This window comes from Apium graveolens, chromosome 6 (assembly GCF_009905375.1).
Source record: "Apium graveolens cultivar Ventura chromosome 6, ASM990537v1, whole genome shotgun sequence".
In the NCBI taxonomy this organism is placed as follows: Eukaryota; Viridiplantae; Streptophyta; class Magnoliopsida; order Apiales; family Apiaceae; genus Apium; species Apium graveolens.
Genome location: NC_133652.1, coordinates 103911198 through 103926794, shown reverse-complemented (window position 1 = coordinate 103926794; position 15597 = coordinate 103911198). Strand labels below are relative to the sequence as shown.

General features: G+C 40.1%; 2 long non-coding RNA genes across 2 annotated transcripts; both read right to left on the bottom strand.

The window, feature by feature from the left end:
* Positions 1–4590: 4590 nt before the first annotated feature.
* LOC141663733 (uncharacterized) lies at positions 4591–5750 on the bottom strand. Its single transcript, XR_012551616.1, has 3 exons — positions 5621–5750; positions 5015–5158; positions 4591–4874 (listed from the first exon to the last, which is right to left on the bottom strand). It is a non-coding gene; the product is annotated as an uncharacterized LOC141663733 (long non-coding RNA).
* Positions 5751–7746: 1996 nt separating this feature from the next.
* Positions 7747–8494, bottom strand: LOC141668314 (uncharacterized). Its single transcript, XR_012552992.1, has 3 exons — positions 8455–8494; positions 8225–8292; positions 7747–8014 (listed from the first exon to the last, which is right to left on the bottom strand). It is a non-coding gene; the product is annotated as an uncharacterized LOC141668314 (long non-coding RNA).
* Positions 8495–15597: the final 7103 nt, after the last annotated feature.

Genomic DNA, 15597 nt, shown 5'->3' with positions numbered 1-15597 from the left:
TACTTTGAACAGTGGTAGTTCAAGTAGTTTTATAAAATGGTATAAGTATAGTGAAGTAATTGGTAACTTAATCTTCCTTTAAGCTTATATCCAGTAAGTAATTACCTTACACTTGATAAAGGTTTCCAGTAAGTTATCCATTTAGATACTTGCATTATTGTTTACACTATATGTTATCTTGCGAGCTGTAATGTTCACTCTTGCTTCATTTCTTCATCACACAACAACAGTTAGGAAAGATGGCCAGACTCAAGCAGACCCAGCGCAAGCGCGTGGGAAGCGTCCCGCGTCTTCCCGTTAATGTTGTAGCTGCTATAGCTGCAGAGGTAGATCTATTGGTAGATCAGGCATTCTACTTTTGGAAACCAATTATGTATAATTATAACTTGTGGCAGATAATGGCAATTAACTGTAAACTTATCAAGTAATCATTTTGGGTTGTAATAACTTTTAAATTGTGGATTTAAGGACTTGTACTTATTTCAATTTCATCTCTGAGACTATAACGGGTTGTGGTGTGTGTTAGTGTGGGGTCACAGCATGAGGTTATTTATTATTAATTAAGTTAAGTGATATTGTGGAAAGAAAGACCGTGACGACCCGGATCCCCGACCCCGGATCTGGGGGTGTTACAAAACTCTTAAGAGAGTCCACATCTTAAACTTGTAATAACAAAAGTAACCATACCCTTTCTTGAATATGAATGTTCATTTTAGCCACGTTTGTGTGAGGTCATTACTTTAGGCCACGTGTGTGTGAGCCCGCTCTCGTTTGTTAATTTTGATTGTTTAGGGTTTGATAATCTTGATAGTCTTGAAGTTTGGGGTTTGATAGTTTTGATAGTTTCAAAACCCAGATCTTCTTTAGTTTGCATATTGTCTTTGTGTTCTAGAGCCTGCTGTTCTTGTTCAATAGTATTGTTAGCAAAACCCAGAAAGTTTGTTTGGTATTATTCTGGATTTTTTTTGTAATCTTCAAAAAAGCAACCTTAGATCCACATTTTTAGCCTCAAATCTAGGTCAGTTGTTTGTACAATTGTGTTAATGGCAAGAGCAGGAAAAGGTACGGTCGGTAGGCCCTCCGCCAGTACCCAGGTCCAGGATAAGGACCACTCCAAGCTCATGAACCTGGGGGAGACTGAGAGACCCTCCAGGAGCAACCATTGACGCAACACACCCCGGCCTTGGAAATGATAGTAACACCTAGGGATGCCAGAAATGTCATAGAGCTCAATTAGTATAAGTATACCAATGTTCCAGTTGTAGAGGACCATATGGCCAACTTAACAAGCCATGAACTGGCTGAAGCAATCAGGCTCTACAGAGATGAACAAGCCCGGGCTCAAATAGAATATGAGCAAGATGATGACCAAGAAGAGTCTGTAGATTCTCAGCAATCTAGGAGATCTGTCTTCGACTGAATTGGAACTAAGGCAAAAAAGAATCAAAAAGAGCCTAGTAAGAAGGAGACAGAAGCAACCAAGAAGAAAAAGTTGGAAGAAATGAGGGAACAGATAAGAAGAGAAAAAGAGGCAAAGCTTGAGCTAAAGATTCAGAAAAGGATGCAACTAGAAGAGGAGAGGCTCTTAGCTAAGGCAAAAGGCAAAAGGACTCGGAGGGACCCTACCCCCGAGGTCATTTCTGATGACGAAGAGGAGGGACAGAAGGATTTGAAAGATATGATTTATGAGCTCCAACGAAAAATGGAAAAAGATTCCGGATTGGAGATTGGGGAAACCCTTACACCCTTCAGTCATTCCCTAGAAGCCATCCCTCGATAGAAAAATCTCAAACATTACAACTTTGACTCTTTTGATGGATTGGGGGATCCGGAAGGGAACCTCAATTACTTCAAACAGATAGCCAAGATATATTACTACAACGACCTAACCAAGTCCAGATTCTTCGCCTCGACCCTCAAAGGGGGGCTCAAAGATGGTTCAGCAGGATCCCGTCACGAAGCATTCACTCCTGAAAAGAGTTCAGGGGGCCTTCCTTAGAAGATTTAGAGCCAATAGGACACATGAAATGCACATATGTCACCTGGAAACAATCCGCCAATATGATAACGAAACACTCTCAACTTATATGCGGAGGTTCTAGGAAGCCATCAATAAAGTCTCGAATCTTGATGAGAGGGAGGCTCTAAGCATATTTCGGAGGAACCTGGATCTGGAACAAAATGAGAGGTATATTGTAGAGTTGATAAACAAAGAGCCACAAATCCTAGCCGCTGCCTACTCTATGGCAGCCAGGTTCATAAAGGAAACAGATGTTCTCCAGGTGATGAGAATGACTCGTAATGGAGGATCCAGGAACAAAACTTCTGATGACCGACCGAAAGGGGATTACCATCAGGAGAAGAAGTTCAAATAAAGCCAACAAGCCCGGCAGACCAATGTGGTATAAAACACTCTGATATTTCAAAGACTGGGTCATAAGACAGAATATAAAAGCTATCACGTTCCACCTAGGCAAGCCAGAGACCCTAGGCAAGAGCCAGACTGGACACCACTGAACAGGACCCGGGAAGAGATACTGAAGGAGATCAAGGGAAAGCCATTCTATTATCCACCGAAGCCTATGCAGACTCCCCCGGAGAGCATGCCTTACAACAGGCAATGCGATTATCATGAAATCCATGGGCACAAAAATGAAAATTGTCTCTCTCTCAAATACTTCATTGAAGACCAAGTCAAGAAAGGTAACCTGAATTAGTATGTCTCCCGGGATACAAACCAGAAGGAAGAAAGACAAAGAAGAGGAAAGAATGTAGTGAATGTGGTTCTCGGGGGTCCCACTCTTCACCTAGGAGCCTAGGCTCGGGAGATGAAATATTCGCCATCCAATCCTACCCGGAGATGGTAATCTCATTCAGCAGCAAGGATTATGAAGGGGTCGACCCGAACCGTAATGAAGCTTTGGTGGTGACACTTGACATCTTTCATAACGAAGTAAGGAGAATGATGATAGACAATCGATCTTCAGTAAACATACTCTTCAAGCATATTGTGGACCAGATGAAGCTAGGGAGCGTGCGCTCCAATGAGTGTCGAGAGGATCCTCTCTATGGGTTTGGGAATAACTTGGTCCCGATCCAAGGAACCTTATACTTACCAGTGATATTTGGATCAGCCCCGAACCAAGTCACCCACATGATAAAATTCTACGTGATCAACACTCCCTCATCCTACAACGGTATAATTGGGCGCTCAGCTCTGACCAGGATCCAAGCAATCGCCTCTATATCACACTTGAAAATCAAATTCCCAACCCCAACTGGGGTAGGAGAAGTTAAGGGAGATAATGAGGTCACTGAAAGATGTTATAGCCAAGCTTTGGTCATGGCTGAAACTCATCAAGACAATAAGAGGAAGGCTGTAGTCCTTCGAAAACAACAAAGCATTAAGAAACATCGCCCCCACTCAAGGGATGAATCCACCCCGGATTCAAAAGCAACCAAGCCAAGCTGGAAAGAGCAAAATAGCAAACAAGTCACAACAGAGATCGAAATGAGCCTAGGCCTCGGCCAGGTCAATCCTAATGTGCAAGCAACCAACCCTGAAATAAGTGAAGTAGGGGAAAGCAACCAAAAAGAGATGACAACCCAGGGTCAGATCTATATGAAAAAGAATACAGACGCCCGTATTCAGCAATTGGTGTCAAACATGGATCATATCAAGATTGAGGTTGCTGTAGAAATGGAAATAATTCTGATCAATGCAAGCGATCCTTCTATGAAGGTAAAGATAAGATCTGGACTCGAGGCTAGTTTCAAAAAAACCTGGTATCATTACTCCAAGGGTACTCTGATATATTTTCTTGGAGCCCAAGAGACATGTCCGGGCTGGACGAATCCATAGCAATGCATAGCTTGGATGTCAACCCCGAGAGGAAACCAGTTAAGCAAAAGAGAAGAAATTTTGCCCCAGAAAGGCAGAAAGGAATAGACGAAGAAATTGAGAAACTACTCAAAGCTGGGATCATACACTACTAGAAAAACGTCAATAGATATCGGTTAAAAACTGATGTCTATGTATGTAAAAATCTGATGTCTTCGTGGGTGATGTTAAAGACCCCCCATTTAACATCGGTTTTAAACTGATGTTAAATAGAGCATATAACATCAGTTCCATGTTTAAAACCAATTTCTGTATCTTAATATTAAATTTCCCATGCATATCTAATCTTCATATATCATCATAATATGATATTTTTATCAATTTAAATATATGCAAGTTAAGCAAAATCTTTCAATTTAAATAATAAACTGATGTTACTAGTACCAGTAACAACTGTTTTCATCAAAAACCGATGTTGACGATACCTTTGACATCGGTTCTTCATTGGTAACCGATGTCTATTGGTAGCAAACTGATGTCTATGATGCTTAATAATATCAGTTTTTTTGTTTTAAGATTTCTTTTGCTGTAGTATTTAACATCAGTTTTTATCGATGTCAATGGTCAACTAGAACTGATGTTATTATGTTAAATTAACATCATTTTTCATTGAAATAAATCATGTTGCCCATTTTAAAAATATAGATACCAAAAAAATTATCAAAAGAAGAAACTATTAAAATCAAACTCCAATTATCATTACCAAATCAAACCAATCAAGTCTTACAACAATGAAAAAACTAAAAACTTATAATTCTCATAGCTACCCCTATAATATCATTCATACATTGCTCAAACGAAATATTATCCATACATTGCTCAAACGAATATATTCTGGTCACTGGTTCTTCAAGTATCAATGCAGCTGAGTTGGGTCGTTGAGTCCTAAAAATATGAGCATCTGTCTTCCCTAGAGTGTTATTTTTCTAGGCATGTCAAGGTCAAAAATCTATTCATCTAATGTTAATATCGCCTGGAAATATCAAACAAAGCAACCAATTAAACAAAGCAGTCAATAATCATATTATAGTTTATTCCAAGCATATGTAGGAAAGAGGTTTAAAAAACCTACTCTGACATAGTAAAATGGAACCATTATCAAGTAGCACTTACTGCAAGACCGTCGTTCTCATCCTTTAAAATCATAATAAATAGTTGATCCCCGAAAGCCATCGTATTGCTATCCTCGGACTCATAATTAGTACCTCCATCGCCTACAGATCCAGTATATGCTTCATCCATGAGATCCAGCAGCATCTGCAAGCATTAAAAAATGTCCTAACATATAGCATATTTGGACTTAATTAGAATGTTTAGCAAGTCCACATTTAACCTCTGGAGAAGTACTCTTCTAAATTGAGGCTATGATTCAGTAGGACATTTGAAAGTGCCTTTCAATAGTTATATTTTATTTTTATCCGACAAAAATGTACTTTTCTGGAAAAAGTGAAGTTTTGGGATGATATTTGTAAACATTACTGTGAGGGATTGCTAAAGACTCTAGGCCAACACCCTTTGTAGGTAATGTTGTTTCAAACAGAGTATACTCTTTTTTTTGTTTTATTCTTTTTGTTAATCAAGATAACACAGGAGATTAGTTGTACAAATCGACAGACCAAGAAATGTAAATAAATGATGAATTCTAGCAGGTTCGGTGCGCTTATGTACATAACAATTCACAATAATCGACAAACCTTTTCATATTGTATCAGTACTTACCTCACCATTTGATTGGATGCAATCGAGGATCTAATGGTTTTCGCAGCAACTTCTGTACCACGCCACTTGACTACATAAACTTGACCGCCGTAAGCACCCTGCATCCATATTTTTGATGTGATGTATTAACTTACGTCAGAATTTTTGTCCGCTAAATCAGTAAGGGATTATTTCTAGTGCTTGCAGCAAGATTATTTACCTCACCAATAAAAACTGAAGGGTCTTCACTAGTGCAAATATTTCCCACAGAATATATGTCTATATTAAGTACCGACCAGCACTATAGATATGCATAAACAGATAGTATGAAATATCCCTAACAAAAACACAAAAAAATGTTAAAAAGTAGGAAGTTGTAAATACCTCCCACAGAAGAGTAGTCTGGTCTTTGGAGGAAGATGCCAAATGTTTGCCATTATGAGAAAATTGCAGAAACCAAACTTCATCCTTGTGTTCTTGTAATGTCTGATCTAACAAATTAAACAACTCAAACTGGAAACTTAATCATTACAAAAATAAGGTAGTGTATTTAGAGGGTTCTGTAACACTGCGTAGGGTATATAGATGGTAATGATAAACTTCAACTAAGGAAATTAACTACAGCACATAAAACTTGGAAGATATATTTTAAGTAATAGAGAGCCCTTTTAGTTGATAAAATCAAAAGTATTGTAATGACAGTGCATCCCATTTGAGATGTAAGCATAACTTGCAGAAATCTAACTTGTATCAACTTTTGCATAACAAAAGATAGCTACTCTGAAGCAAAATAAATACACAGGAATATTAAAATCACATTTCTAACCTATAATGTCTTTGAAGGAATCTGATCTCTTCCACACTGATGGTCTGTATACAATGACAGTTCACTGTTCAAAGTATTGTGAAACACACAAGCATCTCTTTGCACATCAAGAGCTTGTTCGATTAAATGCTCGAGCCTGCTTTCGGGAATCATGATAGCTGCAGGAAGCAACTTCTGTAATTTCTCTAAACTATGGCATTTTTTAATTTACTATTTTGTGTAAATCACTTGTACTAATGCAGTGACTCTTGCTAAACAAATATAGGGTATAATCCCTAACTAAAGCATCAAGCCCTTGAAGTTCTAACAATGAACTTTTTGGAACCCATAGTCCTTGTAAAAAATAACAGAGCTTCTTGCATATTCCAGTAATTTATTTAAGCTATGCCAATAAAACAACTAATTTCAATTAAATGTCAAATGGCTGTTTGTAGTATCTAATCCACACAACTGCAAATCAACCTTCATTATGTTCAAGAGATAGCTCAGTAGCTAAGTGCTTATTATGGCATACCTTTATAGAACTACAATACGACAAACTAAGATGTGTAATATTTTAATATGCAACTCTATATACTCTCTTCACATCATATCAACAAGATTGTGTCATAAAGTCAATCGAGACAGGGTAATGATTTAATCTTGTAATTACATAAATCGGTGAGTTTTTTGAAGCATTCCTTAGCAAAACATCCTCATTAAAATATTGTTTACAAAAGAAGATCTCAACTCATTTTCTACCACAATTTTGTTTTCAAGCAGCATAATCAACTGTTCAACTTTCAGAACCCAATTGCTAACAAACTTGGCAGAATATATTCTTATCTTGGTGGAATAAATGCACTCATGATATTCATCGAGAATTATATTTGTAGCCAGATGAAAACCTTTTAAAATTCCCTGAGAAAACACACCTGGAGAACCTCGATTTCTCCTCTATTTCGATATCTTTAGCCCCATGATCAGCCCTGATCAGGTCCTAACACACTCTGCATAGATCAATATCCTCCACTCCTGTAATAACTCAATTAACATACTTAAATGATATATATCGTAGGAGAGGTAAAGAGTACTACAATGTTTGATCAAAATTTAGAATTAAAAAACAAAAACATTTACAAATAATAGAGGGGGTAAAGGGTAAGAATCAACTTCTTCCGTAAATAAAACTAAACATCATCAGCTTTATGCTTCCGCTAAATAGCCTAGAAATATAGACATAAATAGTTTTTCTTGGGCAAAGTACAAGATAAATACAGTAACAAAAAAATTAACAATAATATCAAAAATTAAAAAAAATTACCCATCAACAAATAAGATGTAAATAAACTGCATATAATTTCTGAAAGCAGGTTGAGTCTATACAATATAACATCATACAGCAACAACTTAAGCACAAACAAAATCAAAATAATATCACTAACAGATGTTTAATGAAAGTGGAGTCATTGATCATTCCTATATCTTAACCTTTGTGCAAGGAAGAAAGTATTTTCTTGACGCGATTGTTATACTCTGCACCCTGATCATTTTGAACAAGGTGTCCTGCCTCTTTTACAAATTCCAGAGTAGCCTTGTCGCCTAACTGCCTGCAGTTGTATCCCAACGTATTTATTTTAACTATAATCTTTTACTGATATTATAACTAAATTATTACGGAAAAGTAATATTAGTAGCATGGCTCTGCTGTAAAAATGTTAAAAAATATGATTACCAAGAAAATTAACTAGAATAAAGGAGAGTCCAAACTCCAAAGTAAACACTATTTAAATATGTTGGTAGAGGTAATGAGAACTTACTGCTTGATGCTTTCAGCAATTTCGGAGTTAAAAATCTTGTCATCATCTCCCCATAGCAGATGGATTTTCTGCAGTTAAATATGACAAGCAGTCACCAAACTGATTTGATATCATATGGAACATCTTCAGCATTAATCGAAAAACTTGACTTATCATAGCTCACAGATTCGTCTTGAATATAACGATAATGTTATGGACAGAGCTAAAAAACAAGGAGAAAAGAGGAGTACCCTGTCCTCCGACGATCGTAATTGAAGGTAACGCGTCCCAAATAATAGGCAACGGGCTTTCTTCACAGTAATCACCATGAGCACTACTAGTTCTTTGTAATTCACATCCAATAAAAAATAAAAACACAACAAAAAAACTAAAACAAATGTGTAAAAATAAAAATAAAAGAAAAAGAGATACAATCAGTTATTTATATAACTGAAAACAACAACAAATCTGTTAAAAAGCTAAAATTGAAATTTAAAAACCACTTACTAATTCGAGCGGCATAAGGATAAATAACAACATAGATATGCCGATTGGAACTTCATCTGCACCTAGTTAACACAAATCGAACGATTTATTGAAAACAAGAGTTAGGGTTCATGTAATTGAAAGACATAATTCAAATTAGGGATCTTAATTGTGAGTTCTTGGTTTCAATTTGGAAAGTTAGGTTTTGAATTTAGGCTTCTGCGTTGAGAGTTCAGAAAGATTGGTGGAGAGGGGAAGTAAGAGTGATGGGGAGAGAGGGAGATGTTCTTCCGTTAGAGAGAGAGTTGTGATAGCTTTGATTTTTGATTTTGTGTTTTCTTTAAATGTATATTTGAGGATAAAGTTAAAAGAGGGGGAAGAGTTGAAAATAATCTAAGGCAAAACGGGGGAAATTTAAGAGGGAATGAAATTTTGGCTAGGGGAATGGGGAAGGCGCGCTGCTGAATTTTTTTTAACAAACATTTAACATCGGTTCTTCTAATAAACTGATGTTTATAAGCACAAAAGACATCGCTTGCTCAAAATCAATGTCTAAAATACTTTTTACATCGGTGAAATAAGCAACCGATGTAAAAGAGGAGATGTCTATTCTACTTTTTCTAGTAGTGTTATGCGAAGTCAAGTACCCGAAATAGTTGGCAAATATTATGATGGTGAAAAAGGTAAACGGGAAATGGAGAATGTGTATTGACTACACCGAGTTGAACAGTGCATGCCCCAAAGATCCTTACCCCTTGCAAAATATTGATCAATTGATTGACGCAACATCCGGGCATGTCATGCTGAGTTTCATGAACGCCTACTCTGGGTACAACCAGATTAAGATGGATCCTAAGGATATCCTAAAGACAGCCATCATTACCCATAGGGCGGTCTATGCCTATGTAATGCTGCCTTTCGGATTGACTAATGCGGGAACAACCTACTAGAGAGCAATGAATAAAATCTTCAAAGACCATATTGGAAGGAATCTGGAATCCTATGTTGACGATATGATTGCAAAGTCCACAAGCATCACCGGTCACATAGGAGACCTAAGAGAATGCTTTGACAACTTGAGAAAATACTCACTCAGGCTCAATCCAGAAAAGTGCACATTCGGAGTAAGGGCAAGAAAATTTCTTGGATTCATGATAAGAAACTGGGGAATTGAATCCAACCCAGAAAAGATAAAGGCAATCCAGGAAATGAAGCCTCCCAGAACACAAAAGGATGTGCAGAAGCTAGCAGGATCACTGGCAACACTTAGAAGATTCATCTCAAAGCTAGCCGAGAGATGCCTACCATTCTTTGACCTGTTAAAAGGAGCAACCAACAAGAAAGAATTTAATTGGAGCCCTGAATGCCAAAGTACATTTGAAGAAATTAAAAGGTACCTTTCTCAACCCCCTGCGTTAACCAAAGCCCAACCCGGGGAGCCCCTATCCTTTTACCTATCAGCAGGGGCCCTGGCAGTTGGAGCAGCCTTGATCAGGGAAGAGAATGATAAACAATAACCAGTTTATTATGTGAGCCAAGTACTAAAAGATGCGGAGGCCCGATATCCAAGGCTAGAAAAGTTTGCTTTTGCCTTGGTCACAGCATCCAGGAAGCTCAGGCACTACTTCCAGGGAAGGGAGATACGGGTGGTAACTAACCAACCCTTAAGAAAGATAATACATAAGTCAGATATCTCAGGAAGGTTGGTAAATTGGGTAGTTGAGCTAAGTCAATTCAATTTGAGTTTCATTCCAAGAACAGCAATCAAAGCCGAGGCTCTAGCTGATTTCATCATAGAATGCAATTTCCCGGAAGAAGAGCATGTGCCCATGAGCATTGACCCTGAGAGAAACACTGATCAAGATATAGGAGCCTGGGCTCTCAAAGTTAATGGTTCTTCAACAAATGAAAAATCAGGAGTCGGGCTCATCCTAAAGAGCCCAGAAGGATTCACAATTCAAACAACAATCTCCTTTGGCTTTTCAGTAACAAACAACCATGCAGAGTACGAGGCCCTAATAGCAGGATTGAAGCTAGCCAAGGCACTCAGGATCCAGAACCTCAAAATTTACAGCGACTCTCAGATCGTAGTAAAGCAAACAAACGGCGATTACATAGCCAAGGATCCAGTTTTAGCCGAGTACCAGGCTTTGGTCCAAAACTACCTCGCCTTGATACGAAAAACACAAGTCATTCAAATATGCAGAGAGGGGAATTCAGAGGCTGATACACTATCTAAACTGGTTCAAAACTCGTCAGATCTGGATTACTCCGTCTACTTCAAAGAGTTACAGAGACCAAGCATAGAATCTGAAGAGGTAATGGAAATAGACAACATCACGAATTGGATGACTCCATTTATCAACTACTTGGAGAAGGGTGAGCTCCCGGAAGACAAAGGGAAGGCTCAAAGGTTAAAGGCCAAGGCAGCAAAATTCTTCATTAAAGAGGGGATACTCTATCGCCGGACCTTCTGATCTCCAATCCTAAAGTGCATTGGCCCAGGGGAGGCACAGTACTGTCTGATGGAAGTTCACGAAGGGATATGCGGGGATCATATGTCCGCAAAGGCCCTAGCTCACAAGATCATAAAACAAGGGTACTACTGGCCAACTATTCATCAGGATACAATAGATTTTGTGAAAAATGCAAGGAATGCCAGCTCTTCATCAATCTCACCCGGATGAGCCCAGTCCTACCCTCTTCAGTCTTGTCACCAATCCCCTTTGCCGTATGGGGCATTGATATCATGGGACCCTTCCCCAGGGCCAAAGGAGACCTCAGGTACTTACTAGTCTCAATTGATTACATGACCAAATGGGTAGAGACAAAGGCCATGAGAACAATAAACCAGCAAGATTGCATCAAGCTCATGGACAATATTTTGATGAGGTTCGGGATCCCGAGAGTACTGGTCTCGGATAATGGGCCACAGTTTGTTGGATCGGAATTTGAATCCTACCTTCAAGAACGGGGTATCCGGCACAAGAAATCATCTATAGCCTACCCTCAAGGGAATAGCCAAGTAGAACTAACCAACCGAATCCTTCTCCGGGGAATCGAGGAGAGGCTCAGGGAAAGCAAAACCAAATGGCCAGAAGAATTACCTAATGTACTATGGGCCTACAGAACTAACCCACGGACAAGCATAAGAGAAACACCCTTCAAACTGGCTTATGAAATGGAAGCAATGCTACCAATTGAAGTAGGATCCCCTTCCCATCGAGCAATCAACTTTGATGAAATAGCAAATAAGGAGGGGCTCAGAACAAATATTGAGCTAATTGATGAAGTCCGAGACCAGGCTGTGGCAAGGATGGAGAAGTACAAGGAAAAAATTGAAGAGCACTTCAGCAAGAAGTCCAGGGTCAAAAACTTTCAAGTTGGAGACCTGGTACTTCGAGACACGGAAGCTTCAGATCCCACCAACACTGGGAAGCTAATGCCAAGGTGGGAAGGCCCTTATAAAATCAAGGAAGTTCTAAGGCCAGGAACATACAAGCTCATGAACATGGATGAATCCGAGATCCCAAACACTTGGCATGAACTCAGACTCAGAAAATTCTATTAGTAGAAGAAGCAACCAAAACCAAACAAAAACTTGTAGCCTATGGCAAGCAACCATTGTATGAAAATTCCAAATCAATTAAAAGAGTTTTCCTTTCTCAAAACGTTGTTATTTCTTTTACCTTAGCAGTAAAGCAAACAGAAAACAATCCGGAAATGGCCTCATACCCGGATTGGAAGCAAAAATAAAAGCAGATAACCCGGATAGAAATTCAAATCCGGAATTACAGCAGCCAATATTTACTTAGAAACTTTCTAAGTACATAAAGCGAAATATCAAAAGCAATCATCAATCCAGATTGTCAGAACACCCGGATTGAAAGCAAATATTAAAAATATAAGCAATCATCAATTCAGATTGTCAGCATACCCGGATCGAAAGCAAATATTAAAAGCAAAAATCAACCCGGATTAACATCTAGATCCGGGTTGAAAACAACCATAATGTACTCAGATTGTTTTTTAAGTGCATAAAGCAAATAAGTTCGAAGCAAAGTACGAGAATTAGAAATCCTAGAAAAGGGAAATTACAAGGGCTGGGCCCAATGAGCTAAGCAAAGCTGACCGGGATCTAGAGGAAACTGGGGCTGGGACCGTCATATGGTTCTGGTTCACCTCGGCCCTCTTTAACAATCGTTTTTGCTGCAAGGAACTCCTGAATGAAGCTGTCCCAGTTGGCCAGAGGGTCAGATTTGATGTGCCTCTCTACAACAAGCTAGGCTCTACGGACCTCAGGAACCCCATCCTGGGCCACCTCAAAATCGTAAACATCGCTAGCCTTGAACTCGGCGATGATAGCTTCCTGTTCTGGTTCTCCTTAGCAGCCAGATTAGATTTAAGCTTCTCCACCTCCTTGGAAAGACTATCAGCCCGGCCCTTCTCTTCTTTTAGTTGCTCATTCAATCTGGATTAGATAGTCTGGAAGCTCTTTTGGGTTTCGTCCAGCTCATCCTTTAAGTTATCAGCCCGTAACTTCTCAGCTCTAGTCCGGTTGTCGGCCTCACAGATCTCTGTAAAAGCGACATCCGAGCAGATGGATATGGCGCTCCCGAGCTGGAAAAGGACAAGACAGAAACTAAGTACATAAATTGAATTAGGATACATAATCCGGAACTAAAACCATAGAATAATTTAATATTACCTGCCCCCATTGCCCGGTTACCCTCTTCAAAGCTGCAGCCACGCTATATCCCTCAACTTCCTCCCAGTCATCCTCAGAGGGGATGCTCGACATGAACCCGACAAGGTCGACCAAAGACTTGGTTCTTATCTTCACAGCATCCCCATCTGGGCCCTTTCCTTCCGAGTCACAGACGACCCGGCTAGAGATGGCAGCTTTGCCCCGGGGAGGTTTTGTTGGGGTTGATTTCCACTTCTTCCTTGGGGGATTCTCGTTACCCAGAATTACCTGGTTCAGAGTCCCCTGCATCAAGGCCCGGATTCGGGATGTTATGAGGGACAGAAGATTCGTCCCCGCCCTCGAGGTCAGCAGACCCGGATCCAGGTCCTGGGGCCCCTTAGAGGTCTTGAAAGCCAGCCCAAGAGTATTGAAAGCTGCGGCATAAGCTGAAGAAGACATGATCCTGAGAAAGTAACGGTTGAAATGAGGCAAACCTGTAGAAGCAAAAGAAAAGGAGGTCAAATTCCGAGATAAAAGGATCTAGATCTAACTGCACGATAAAGGACCCGGATCGGGACAAAGCAAAATTCGAAGTACAAAAAAATAAATAGGAATGGGATCCGGATCAACAAGCGAAGCAAGAGACCCGGATAAAGGACCGGCATTTTTTCTAAACAAATTACGAGTCAAAAGCAAATAGGACCTTGATCCGGATCAACAAGCAAAACAAGAGACCCGGATCAAAAGCCAACATTTTATCTAAAAAAGTTACAAGTCAAAAGCGAATAGGACCAGGATCCGGATCAACAGGCGAAGCAAGAGACCCAGATCAAGGGCCAACATTTTATTTAAACATATTAAGTCATATGCAAACAAAGAGGGCAAATCTAAACCGAACAGCCAATCTGGGTCATACACATAGAAATAGGGCGGAGACCCGGACCAATCAGCCAAAAAGTTTAAAGAAAACTTACAGCCGAGTTTAAAAAGCAGCTTGTCGTTTATAAACGTGTCCCGGGTCGGCTAGAATTCGAGGGAATCATAGAAGCATCTCATCTGGGACAAGGTCCGGCCTTCAAGCACAGCCGGACTGAACTTGGTCTGAACACCCTCCACTGTAAAATAGGGGAGATAAGCCAGGTCATATCCCTTCAGTAGAATAATCTCCCCATTCTAAAATTTCAAAGAGGTCTGGTGCATAATAGGCTTGGCTCTACCCGGGCCATAACCACACTCTGCGGCCCGGAACCTAATTTCGTAAAAAGGTTTTTGGCTGGATTTAGAAAGATAGAAGATCTGGTGGAAGAGCTTAAGAGTTGGCAAGAACCCGGACTTGTTACAACAGAAAATGAACCAGGTCATAGACTTTATCCCATTCGGAGTAATCTGCATTGGGGATATCTTGTACACATGCTTGCAGAGGTGCTTGATAAACATATGGCAGCGGGGGCTCCACCCGGATCTAAGATGCTCCATCCAGACCGGAACAAAGCCGTCTTCCGGGCGGTGATAGATCCTTTCATGAGTTTACGGCCACTTCCACTCAACATCAGGGGTCAATTGGAACGCAGCCCGGACCGCCTCATCCACCTCGGTCGGGTCCGCTTAGGAGAATGAATCTTTCAGTTGATAATGATCCCGGCTTATAGGAAACTCGACGACATCCTCTCGAGAGCCTCCTGGTTATACACCCCGCGGTCACCGTTGGACTGTCTTTCATACCTAACCCTACTGTAGTAGACTTCGTTATCAATCTCTGTGGGTTTCTCAACAAAGTGGTACTTAACATCTATCCAATAGCCCTCGGGTGTGAAGAAGACCGAATTCCCTGGAATCTTCTTGTACCTGAACTTCGAAATTATCTCGGTGGAAGGGGAGGCTTTCTTGTCCATCTCTACCCAAATCTGTGTCCTCTCGGTGGAATCAGAATCACTCTCCTCGCTACGGAAACCTTGGTAACAGTTTAAAGCTCTCCTGGGAAGCCTCTTGATCCGGACCATATACTTATTAAAATGAAGGTGCGTTTGTCCGGGTTCCTACCATTTTTTAAGTTTTTTCTAAGCGGTCCGGATCAAGGACGTTATGTTAACTTTACCATAACCTAATGATCCGGACCACTAATGTCAGTCCAAGTCGGAAAAACATCAACGATCCGGATCAATTAAACTACAAGCCAAAAAACATAACGGTCATGGACCCGGATCCTGATGGCGAGCACCCA